At 25.6% G+C, this 12,776-nt stretch overlaps 9 non-coding genes across 9 annotated transcripts; all 9 read right to left on the bottom strand.

Moving 5' to 3' along the window:
- Positions 1 to 530: 530 nt before the first annotated feature.
- Positions 531 to 603, bottom strand: TRNAA-CGC (transfer RNA alanine (anticodon CGC)). Its single transcript has one exon. It is a non-coding gene; the product is annotated as a tRNA-Ala (tRNA).
- Positions 604 to 2,290: 1,687 nt separating this feature from the next.
- Positions 2,291 to 2,363, bottom strand: TRNAA-CGC (transfer RNA alanine (anticodon CGC)). Its single transcript has one exon. It is a non-coding gene; the product is annotated as a tRNA-Ala (tRNA).
- A 2,135-nt stretch (positions 2,364 to 4,498) lies between these two features.
- Positions 4,499 to 4,571, bottom strand: TRNAA-CGC (transfer RNA alanine (anticodon CGC)). Its single transcript has one exon. It is a non-coding gene; the product is annotated as a tRNA-Ala (tRNA).
- A 1,820-nt stretch (positions 4,572 to 6,391) lies between these two features.
- On the bottom strand, positions 6,392 to 6,464 carry TRNAA-CGC (transfer RNA alanine (anticodon CGC)). Its single transcript has one exon. It is a non-coding gene; the product is annotated as a tRNA-Ala (tRNA).
- Positions 6,465 to 6,707: 243 nt separating this feature from the next.
- Positions 6,708 to 6,780, bottom strand: TRNAA-CGC (transfer RNA alanine (anticodon CGC)). Its single transcript has one exon. It is a non-coding gene; the product is annotated as a tRNA-Ala (tRNA).
- A 242-nt stretch (positions 6,781 to 7,022) lies between these two features.
- TRNAA-CGC (transfer RNA alanine (anticodon CGC)) lies at positions 7,023 to 7,095 on the bottom strand. Its single transcript has one exon. It is a non-coding gene; the product is annotated as a tRNA-Ala (tRNA).
- A 1,520-nt stretch (positions 7,096 to 8,615) lies between these two features.
- On the bottom strand, positions 8,616 to 8,688 carry TRNAA-CGC (transfer RNA alanine (anticodon CGC)). The gene has a single exon. It is a non-coding gene; the product is annotated as a tRNA-Ala (tRNA).
- Positions 8,689 to 11,767: 3,079 nt separating this feature from the next.
- Positions 11,768 to 11,840, bottom strand: TRNAA-CGC (transfer RNA alanine (anticodon CGC)). Its single transcript has one exon. It is a non-coding gene; the product is annotated as a tRNA-Ala (tRNA).
- A 242-nt stretch (positions 11,841 to 12,082) lies between these two features.
- TRNAA-CGC (transfer RNA alanine (anticodon CGC)) lies at positions 12,083 to 12,155 on the bottom strand. The gene has a single exon. It is a non-coding gene; the product is annotated as a tRNA-Ala (tRNA).
- Positions 12,156 to 12,776: the final 621 nt, after the last annotated feature.

The raw sequence follows: 12,776 nt of genomic DNA, 5'->3' as shown, positions 1-12,776 counted from the left end.
TCAAATTAATATTTAATCTCACCATAACATTGAGGTGCGGGGAATCGAACCCCGTGTCTCTTGCATGCGAAGCAAACGCTCTACCATATGAACTAAACCCCCAAGTTATAATTTATATAAAACATCATCTTTGATTTATCTAAAAATAAAATATAAAAAAATTTATTATGAAAGTATAAAATCGAGCCTCTAACAGAGATTAATATAATTAAAAAGGTATCTCAATTTAACTATTATAATGATTAGAATATCAATAACATTATAAATATTATATAGGTTTAAAATATTTTTTTATAATTTATATAAAACATCATTTTCGATTTATCTAAAAATAAAATATAAAAAAAATTATTGTGAAAGTACAAAATCGAGCCTCTAACGAGATTAATATAATTAAAAAGGTATCTCCATTTAACTATTATAATGATTAGAATATCAATAACATTATAGATATTATATAGGTTTAAAATATTTTTAAACTTAAAATATGGTATGATAAAATCAAATTAATATTTAATCTCACCATAACATGGAGGTGCGGGGAATCGAACACCGTGCCTCTTGCATGCGAAGCAAGCGCTCTACCATATGAGCTACACCCCCAAGTTATAATTTATATAAAACATCATTTCAGTTTATCTAAAAATAAAATATCAAAAAATTTATTGTGAAAGTACAAAATCGAGCCTCTAACAGAGATTAATATAATTAAAAAGTATCTCCATTTAACTATTATAATGATTAGAATATCAATAACATTATAGATATTATATAGGTTTAAAATATGTTTATACTTAAAATATGGTATGATAAAAGCAAATTAATATTTAATCTCGCCATAACATGGATGTGCGGGGAATTGAACCCCGTGCCTCTTTTATGCGAAGCAAGCGCTCTACCATATGAACTAAACTCCCAAGTTATTATTTATATATGATATTATCTTCTATTTATATAAAAATAAAATATAAAAAAATTCAATGTGAAAGTACAATATCGAGACTCTAACTAAGATTATTATAATTAAAAATTATCTCAATTTAACTAGTATAATGATTAGAATATCAATAACATTATAGATATTATATAGGTTTAAAATAGTTTTTAACTTAAAATATAGTATGATTAAATCAAACTAATATTCGATATCACTATAACATGGAGGTACGGGGAATCGAACCCATGCCTCTCGCATGCAAAGCGAGAGCTTTACTAAATGAAATACACACCCATGCTATAATTTATATAAAACATCATCTTCGATTTATCTAAAAATAAAATATAAAAAAATTTATTTTGAAAGTACAAAATCGAGCCTCTAACAGAGATTAATATAATTAAAAAGGTATCTCCATTTAACTATTATAATGATTAGAATATCAATAACATTATAGATATTATATAGGTTTAAAATATTTTTAAACTTAAAATATGGTATGATAAAATCAAATTAATATTTAAACTCACCATAACATGGAGGTGCGGGGAATCGAACCCCGTGCCTCTTGCATGCGAAGCGAGAGCTTTGCTAAATGAAATACACACCCATGCTATAATTTATATAAAACATCATCTTCGATTTATCTAAAAATAAAATATAAAAAAATTTATTGTGAAAGTACAAAATCGAGCCTCTAACAGAGATTAATATAATTAAAAAGGTATCTCTATTTAACTATTATAATGATTAAAATATCAATAACATTATAGATATTATATAGGTTTAAAATATTTTTAAACTTAAAATATGGTATGATAAAATCAAATTAATATTTAATCTCACCATAACATTGAGGTGCGGGGAATCGAACCCCGTGCCTCTTGCATGCGAAGCAAACGCTCTACCATATGAACTAAACCCCCAAGTTATAATTTATATAAAACATCATCTTCGATTTATCTAAAAATAAAATATAAAAAAATTTATTATGAAAGTATAAAATCGAGCCTCTAACAGAGATTAATATAATTAAAAAGGTATCTCCATTTAACTATTATAATGATTAGAATATCAATAACATTATAAATATTATATAGGTTTAAAATATTTTTTATAATTTATATAAAACATCATTTTCGATTTATCTAAAAATAAAATATAAAAAAAATTATTGTGAAAGTACAAAATCGAGCCTCTAACGAGATTAATATAATTAAAAAGGTATCTCCATTTAACTATTATAATGATTAGAATATCAATAACATTATAGATATTATATAGGTTTAAAATATTTTTAAACTTAAAATATGGTATGATAAAATCAAATTAATATTTAATCTCACCATAACATGGAGGTGCGGGGAATCGAACACCGTGCCTCTTGCATGCGAAGCAAGCGCTCTACCATATGAGCTACACCCCCAAGTTATAATTTATATAAAACATCATTTCGATTTATCTAGAAATAAAATATCAAAAAATTTATTGTGAAAGTACAAAATCGAGCCTCTAACAGAGATTAATATAATTAAAAAGTATCTCCATTTAACTATTATAATGATTAGAATATCAATAACATTATAGATATTATATAGGTTTAAAATATGTTTATACTTAAAATATGGTATGATAAAAGCAAATTAATATTTAATCTCGCCATAACATGGATGTGCGGGGAATTGAACCCCGTGCCTCTTTTATGCAAAGCAAGCGCTCTACCATATGAACTACACTCCCAAGTTATTATTTATATATGATATTATCTTCTATTTATATAAAAATAAAATATAAAAAAATTCAATGTGAAAGTACAATATCGAGACTCTAACTAAGATTATTATAATTAAAAATTATCTCAATTTAACTAGTATAATGATTAGAATATCAATAACATTATAGATATTATATAGGTTTAAAATAGTTTTGAACTTAAAATATAGTATGATTAAATCAAACTAATATTCGATATCACTATAACATGGAGGTACGGGGAATCGAACCCATGCCTCTCGCATGCAAAGCGAGAGCTTTACTAAATGAAATACACACCCATGCTATAATTTATATAAAACATCATCTTCGATTTATCGAAAAATAAAATATAAAAAAATTTACTGTGAAAGTACAAAATCGAGCCTCTAACAGAGATTAATATAATTAAAAAGGTATCTCCATTTAACTATTATAATGATTAGAATATCAATAACATTATAGATATTATATAGGTTTAAAATATTTTTAAACTTAAAATATGGTATGATAAAATCAAATTAATATTTAATATCACTATAACATGGAGGTGCGGGGAATCGAACCCCGTGCCTCTTGCATGCGAAGCGAGAGCTTTACTAAATGAAATACACACCCATGCTATAATTTATATAAAACATCATCTTCGATTTATCTAAAAATAAAATATAAAAAAATTTATTGTGAAAGTACAAAATCGAGCCTCTAACAGAGATTAATATAATTAAAAAGGTATCTCCATTTAACTATTATAATGATTAGAATATCAATAACTTTATAGATATTATATAGGTTTAAAATATTTTTAAACTTAAAATATGGTATGATAAAATCAAATTAATATTTAATCTCACCATAACATGGAGGTGTGGGGAATCGAACCCCGTGCCTCTTGCATGCGAAGCAAGCGCTCTACCATATGAGCTACACCCTCAAGATATAATTTATATAAAACATTATCTTCGATTTATCTAAAAATAAAATATAAAAAAATTTATTTTGAAAGTACAAAAGCGAGCCTCTAACAGAGATTAATATAATTAAAAAGGTATCTCCATTTAACTATTATAATGATTAGAATATCAATAACATTATAGATATTATATAGGTTTAAAATATTTTTAAACTTAAAATATGGTATGATAAAATCAAATTAATATTTAATCTCACCATAACATGGAGGTGCGGGGAATCGAACCCCATGACTCTTGCATGCGAAGCAAGCGCTCTACCATATGAGCTATACCCCCAAGTTATAATTTATATAAAACATCATTTTCGATTTATCTAAAAATAAAATATAAAAAAATTTATTTTGAAAGTACAAAATCGAGCCTCTAACAGAGATTAATATAATTAAAAAGGTATCTACATTTAACTATTATAATGATTAGAATATCAATAACATTATAGATATTATATAGGTTTAAAATATTTTTATACTTAAAATATGGTATGATAAAATCAAATTAATATTTAATATCACTATAATATGGAGGTGCGGGGAATCGAACCCCGTGCCTCTTGCATGCGAAGCGAGAGCTTTACTAAATGAAATACACACCCATGCTATAATTTATATAAAACATCATCTTCGATTTATCTAAAAATAAAATATAAAAAAATTTATTGTAAAAGTACAAAATCGAGCCTCTAACAGAGATTAATATAATTAAAAAGGTATCTCCATTTAACTATTATAATGATTAGAATATCAATAACTTTATAGATATTATATAGGTTTAAAATATTTTTAAACTTAAAATATGGTATGATAAAATCAAATTAATATTTAATCTCACCATAACATGGAGGTGCGGGGAATCGAACCCCGTGCCTCTTGCATGCGTAGCAAGCGCTCTACCATATGAGCTACACCCCCAAGTTATAATTTATATAAAACATCATCTTCGATTTATCTAAAAATAAAATATAAAAAAAATTATTGTGAAAGTACATAATCGAGCCTCTAACAGAGATTAATATAATTAAAAAAGTATCTCCATTTAACTATTATAATGATTAGAATATCAATAACATTATAGATATTATATAGGTTTAAAATATTTTTATACTTAAAATATGGTATGATAAAATCAAATTAATATTTAATCTCACCATAACATGGATGTGCGGGGAATTGAACCCCGTGTCTTTTTCATGCGAAGCAAGCGCTCTACCATATGAACTAAAATCCCAAGTTATTATTTATATATGATATTATCTTCTATTTATATAAAAATAAAACATAAAAAAATTCAATATGAAAGTACAATATCGAGACTCTAACTAAGATTATTATAATTAAAAATTATCTCAATTTAACTAGTATAATGATTAGAATATCAATAACATTATAGATATTATATAGGTTTAAAATAGTTTTGAACTTAAAATATAGTATGATTAAATTAAACTAATATTCGATATCACTATAACATGGAGGCACGGGGAATCGAACCCGTGCCTCTCGTATGCAAAGCGAGAGCTTTACTAAATGAAATACACACCCATGCTATAATTTATATAAAACATAATCTTCGATTTTCTAAAAATAAAATATAAAAAAAATTTATTGTGAAAGTACAAAAGCGAGCCTCTAACAGAGATTAATATAATTAAAAAGGTATCTCCATTTAACTATTATAATGATTAGAATATCAATAACATTATAGATATTATATAGGTTTAAAATATTTTTAAACTTAAAATATGGTATGATAAAATCAAATTAATATTTAATCTCACCATAACATGGAGGTGTGGGGAATCGAACCTCGTGCCTCTTGCATGCGAAGCAAGCGCTCTACCATATGAGCTATACCCCCAAGTTATAATTTATATAAAACATCATCTTCGATTTATCTAAAAATAAAATATAAAAAAATTTATTATGAAAGTACAAAATCGAGCCTCTAACAGAGATTAATATAATTAAAAAGGTATCTCCATTTAACTATTATAATGATTAGAATATCAATAACATTATAGATATTATATAGGTTTAAAATATTTTTAAACTTAAAATATGGTATGATAAAATCAAATTAATATTTAATCTCACCATAACATTGAGGTGCGGGAAATCGAACCCCGTGCCTCTTGCATGCAAAGCAAGCGCTCTACCATATGAGCTATACCCCCAAGTTATAATTTATATAAAACATCATTTTCGATTTATCTAAAAATAAAATATAAAAAAATTTATTATGAAAGTACAAAATCGAGCCACTAACAGAGATTAATATAATTAAAAAGGTATCTCCATTTAACTATTATAATGATTAGAATATCAATAACATTATAGATATTATATAGGTTTAAAATATTTTTAAACTTAAAATATGGTATGATAAAATCAAATTAATATTTAATCTCACCATAACATAGAGGTGCGGGGAATCGAACCCCGTGCCTCTTGCATGCGAAGCAAACGCTCTACCATATGAGCTAAACCCCCAAGTTATAATTTATATAAAACATAATCTTCGATTTATCTAAAAATAAAATATAAAAAAAATTATTGTGAAAGTACAAAATCGAGCCTCTAACGAGATTAATATAATTAAAAAGGTATCTCCATTTAACTATTATAATGATTAGAATATCAATAACATTATAGATATTATATAGGTTTAAAATATTTTTAAACTTAAAATTTGGTATGATAAAATCAAATTAATATTTAATCTCACCATAACATGGAGGTGCGGGGAATCGAACCCCGTGCCTCTTGCATGCGAAGCAAGCGCTCTACCATATGAGCTAAACCCCCAAGTTATAATTTATATAAAACATTATCTTCGATTTATCTAAAAATAAAATATAAAAAAATTGATTATGAAGGTACAAAATCGAGCCTCTAACAGAGATTAATATAATTAAAAAGGTATCTCCATTTAACTATTATAATGATTAGAATATCAATAACATTATAGATATTATATAGGTTTAAAATATTTTTAAACTTAAAATATGAGATGATAAAATCAAATTAATATTTAATCTCACCATAACATGGAGGTGCGGGGAATCGAACCCCGTGCCTCTTGCATGCGAAGCAAGCGCTCTACCATATGAGCTACACCCCCAAGTTATAATTTATATAAAACATAATCTTCGATTTATCTAAAAATAAAATATAAAAAAAATTATTGTGAAAGTACAAAATCGAGCCTCTAACGAGATTAATATAATTAAAAAGGCATCTCCATTTAACTATTATAATGATTAGAATATCAATAACATTATAGATATTATATAGGTTTAAAATATTTTTAAACTTAAAATATGGTTTGATAAAATCAAATTAATATTTAATCTCACCATAACATGGAGGTGCGGGGAATTGAACCCCGTGCCTCTTGCATGCGAAGCAAGCGCTCTACCATATGAGCTACACCCCCAAGCGCTCTACACTCTAAAATTATTATTTATATATGATATTATCTTTTATTTATATAAAAATAAAATATAAAAAAATTCAATGTGAAAGTACAATATCGAGACTCTAACTAAGATTATTAGAATTAAAAATTATCTAAATTTAACTAGTATAATGATTAGAATATCAATAATATTATAAATATTATATAGGTTTAAAATAGTTTTGAACTTAAAATATAGTATGATTAAATCAAACTAATATTCGATATCACTATAACATGGAGGTACGGGGAATCGAACCCGTGCCTCTCGCATGCAAAGCGAGAGCTTTACTAAATGAAATACACACCCATGCTATAATTTATATAAAACATTATCTTCGATTTATCTAAAAATAAAATATAAAAAAATTTACTGTGAAAGTACAAAATCGAGCCTCTAACAGAGATTAATATAATTAAAAAGGTATCTCCATTTAACTATTATAATGATTAGAATATCAATAACATTATAGATATTATATAGGTTTAAAATATTTTTATACTTAAAATATGGTATGATAAAATCAAATTAATAATTAATCTCACCATAACATGGATGTGCGGGGTGTCGAACCCTATGCCTCTTGCATGCGAAGCAAGCGATCTACCATATGAGCTACACTCCCAAATTATTATTTATATATGATATTATCTTCTATTTATATAAAAATAAAATATAAAAAAATTCAATGTGAAAGTACAATATCGAGACTCTAACTAAGATTATTATAATTAAAAATTATCTCAATTTAACTAGTATAATGATTAGAATATCAATAACATTATAGATATTATATAGGTTTAAAATAGTTTTGAACTTAAAATATAGTATGATTAAATCAAACTAATATTCGATATCACTATAACATGGAGGTACGGGGAATCGAACCCGTGCCTCTCGCATGCAAAGCGAGAGCTTTACTAAATGAAATACACACCCATGCTATAATTTATATAAAACATAATCTTCGATTTATCTAAAAATAAAATATAAAAAAATTTATTGTGAAAGTACAAAAGCGAGCCTCTAACAGAGATTAATATAATTAAAAAGGTATCTCCATTTAACTATTATAATGATTAGAATATCAATAACATTATAGATATTATATAGGTTTAAAATATTTTTAAACTTAAAATATGGTATAATAAAATCAAATTAATATTTAATATCACTATAACATGGAGGTGCGGGGAATCGAACCCCGTGCCTCTTGCATACGAAGCGAGAGCTTTACTAAATGAAATACACACCCATGCTATAATTTATATAAAACATCATCTTCGATTTATCTAAACATAAAATATAAAAAAATTTATTGTGAAAGTACAAAATCGAGCCTCTAACAGAGATTAATATAATTAAAAAGGTATCTCCATTTAACTATTATAATGATTAGAATATCAATAACTTTATAGATATTATATAGGTTTAAAATATTTTTATACTTAAAATATGGTATGATAAAATCAAATTAATATTTAATCTCACCATAACATGGAGGTGCGGGGAATCGAACCCCGTGCCTCTTGCATGCGAAGCAAGCGCTCTACCATATGAGCTAAACCCCCAAGTTATAATTTATATAAAACATCATCTTCGATTTATCTAAAAATAAAATATAAAAAAATTGATTATGAAAGTACAAAATCGATCCTCTAACAGAGATTAATATAATTAAAAATTATCTCTATTTAACTATTATAATGATTAGAATATCAATAACATTATAAATATTATATAGGTTTAAAATATTTTTATACTTAAAATATGGTATGATAAAATCAAATTAATAATTTATCTCACCATAACATGGAGGTGCGGGGAGTCGAACCCTATGCCTCTTGCATGCGAAGCAAGCGCTCTACCATATGAGCTACACTCCCAAATTATTATTTATATATGATATTATCTTCGATTTATATAAAAATAAAATATAAAAAAATTCAATGTGAAAGTACAATATCGAGACTCTAACTAAGATTATTATAATTAAAAATTATCTCAATTTAACTAGTATAATGATTAGAATATCAATAACATTATAGATATTATATAGGTTTAAAATAGTTTTGAACTTAAAATATAGTATGATTAAATCAAACTAATATTCGATATCACTATAACATGGAGGTACGGGGAATCGAACCCATGCCTCTCGCATGCAAAGCGAGAGCTTTACTAAATGAAATACACACCAATGCTATAATTTATATAAAACATCATCTTCGATTTATCTAAAAATAAAATATAAAAAAATTTATTGTGAAAGTACAAAATCGAGCCTCTAACAGAGATTAATATAATTAAAAAGGTATCTCCATTTAACTATTATAATGATTAGAATATCAATAACATTATAGATATTATATAGGTTTAAAATATTTTAATACTTAAAATATGGTATGATAAAATCAAATTAATATTTAATCTCACCATAACATGGATGTGCGGGGAATTGAACCCCGTGCCTCTTTCATGCGAAGCAAGCGCTCTACCATATGAACTACACTCCGAAGTTATTATTTATATATGATATTATCTTCTATTTATATAAAAATAAAATATAAAAAAATTAAATGTGAAAGTACAATATCGAGACTCTAACTAAGATTATTATAATTAAAAATTATCTCAATTTAACTAGTATAATGATTAGAATATCAATAACATTATAGATATTATATAGGTTTAAAATAGTTTTGAACTTAAAATATAGTATGATTAAATCAAACTAATATTCGATATCACTATAACATGGAGGTACGGGGAATCGAACCCGTGCCTCTCGCATGCAAAGCGAGAGCTTTACTAAATGAAATACACACCCATGCTATAATTTATATAAAACATAATCTTCGATTTATCTAAAAATAAAATATAAAAAAATTTATTATGAAAGTACAAAAACGAGCCTCTAACAGAGATTAATATAATTAAAAAGGTATCTCCATTTAACTATTATAATGATTAGAATATCAATAACATTATAGATATTATATAGGTTTAAAATATTTTTATACTTAAAATATGGTATGATAAAATCAAATTAATATTTAATCTCACCATAACATGGAGGTGCGGGGAATCGAACCCCGTGCCTCTTGCATGCGAAGCAAGCGCTCTACCATATGAGCTACACCCCAAGTTATAATTTATATAAAACATCATCTTTGATTTATCTAAAAATAAAATATAAAAAAATTTATTATGAAAGTACAAAATCGAGCCTCTAACAGAGATTAATATAATTAAAAAGGTTTCTCCATTTAACTATTATAATGATTAGAATATCAATAACATTATAGATATTATATAGGTTTAAAATATTTTTATACTTAAAATATGGTATGATAAAATCAAATTAATATTTAATCTCACCATAACATGGATGTGCGGGGAATTGAACCCCATGCCTCTTTCATGCGAAGCAAGCGCTCTACCATATGAACTACACTCCGAAGTTATTATTTATATATGATATTATCTTCTATTTATATAAAAATAAAATATAAAAAAATTCAATGTGAAAGTACAATATCGAGACTCTAACTAAGATTATTATAATTAAAAATTATCTCAATTTAACTAGTATAATGATTAGAATATCAATAACATTATAGATATTATATAGGTTTAAAATAGTTTTGAACTTAAAATATAGTATGATTAAATCAAACTAATATTCGATATCACTATAACATGGAGGTACGGGGAATCGAACCCGTGCCTCTCGCATGCAAAGCGAGAGCTTTACTAAATGAAATACACACCCATGCTATAATTTATATAAAACATAATCTTCGATTTATCTAAAAATAAAATATAAAAAAATTTATTGTGAAAGTACAAAAGCGAGCCTCTAACAGAGATTAATATAATTAAAAAGGTATCTCCATTTAACTATTATAATGATTAGAATATCAATAACATTATAGAAATTATATAGGTTTAAAATATTTTTAAATTTAAAATATGGTATGATAAAATCAAATTAATATTTAATCTCACCCATAACATGGAGGTGCGGGGAATCGAACCCCGTGCCTCTTGCATGCAAAGCAAGCGCTCTACCATATGAGCTATACCATCAAATTATAATTTATATAAAACATCATTTTCGATTTATCTAAAAATAAAATATAAAAAAATTTATTATGAAAGTACAAAATCGAGCCTCTAACAGAGATTAATATAATTAAAAAGGTATCTCTATTTAACTATTATAATGATTAGAATATCAATAACATTATAGATATTATATAGGTTTAAAATATTTTTAAACTTAAAATATGGTATGATAAAATCAAATTAATATTTAATCTCACCATAACATGGAGGTGCGGGGAATCGAACCCCATGCCTCTTGAATGCGAAGCAAGCGCTCTACCATATGAGCTACACCCCCAAGTTATAATTTATATAAAACATAATCTTCGATTTATCTAAAAATAAAATATAAAAAAAATTATTGTGAAAGTACAAAATCGAGCCTCTAACGAGATTAATATAATTAAAAAGGCATCTCCATTTAACTATTATAATGATTAGAATATCAATAACATTATAGATATTATATAGGTTTAAAATATTTTTAAACTTAAAATATGGTATGATAAAATCAAATTAATATTTAATCTCACCATAACATGGAGGTGCGGGGAATCGAACCCCGTGCCTCTTGCATGCGAAGCAAACGCTCTACCATATGAGCTAAACCCCCAAGTTATAATTTATATAAAACATCATTTTCGATTTATCTAAAAATAAAATATAAAAAAAATTATTGTGAAAGTACAAAATCGAGCCTCTAACGAGATTAATATAATTAAAAAGGTATCTCCATTTAACTATTATAATGATTAGAATATCAATAACATTATAGATATTATATAGGTTTAAAATATTTTTAAACTTAAAATATGGTATGATAAAATCAAATTAATATTTAATCTCACCATAACATGGAGGTGCGGGGAATCGAACCCCGTGCCTCTTGCATGCGAAGCAAGCGCTCTACCATATGAGCTAAACCCCCAAGTTATAATTTATATAAAACATCATCTTCGATTTATCTAAAAATAAAATATAAAAAAATTGATTATGAAAGTACAAAATCGAGCCTCTAACAGAGATTAATATAATTAAAAAAGTAACTCCATTTAACTATTATAATGATTAGAATATCAATAACATTATAAATATTATAGAGGTTTAAAATATTTTTATACTTAAAATATGGTATGATAAAATCAAATTAATAATTTATCTCACCATAACATGGAGGTGCGGGGAGTCGAACCCTATGCCTCTTGCATGCGAAGCAAGCGCTCTACCATATGAGCTACACTCCCAAATTATTAGTTATATATGATATTATCTTCGATTTATATAAAAATAAAATATAAAAAAATTCAATGTGAAAGTACAATATCGAGACTCTAACTAAGATTATTATAATTAAAAATTATCTCAATTTAACTAGTATAATGATTAGAATATCAATAACATTATAGATATTATATAGGTTTAAAATAGTTTTGAACTTAAAATATAGTATGATTAAATCAAACTAATATTCGATATCACTATAACATGGAGGTACGGGGAATCGAACCCATGCCTCTCGCATGCAAAGCGACAGCTTTACTAAATGAAA

Source organism: Musa acuminata, chromosome BXJ1-1, assembly GCF_036884655.1.
Source record: "Musa acuminata AAA Group cultivar baxijiao chromosome BXJ1-1, Cavendish_Baxijiao_AAA, whole genome shotgun sequence".
NCBI lineage: Eukaryota > Viridiplantae > Streptophyta > Magnoliopsida > Zingiberales > Musaceae > Musa > Musa acuminata.
The sequence above is the reverse complement of the archived record's forward strand: the minus strand, read 5'-3'. Positions and strand labels throughout refer to the sequence as shown.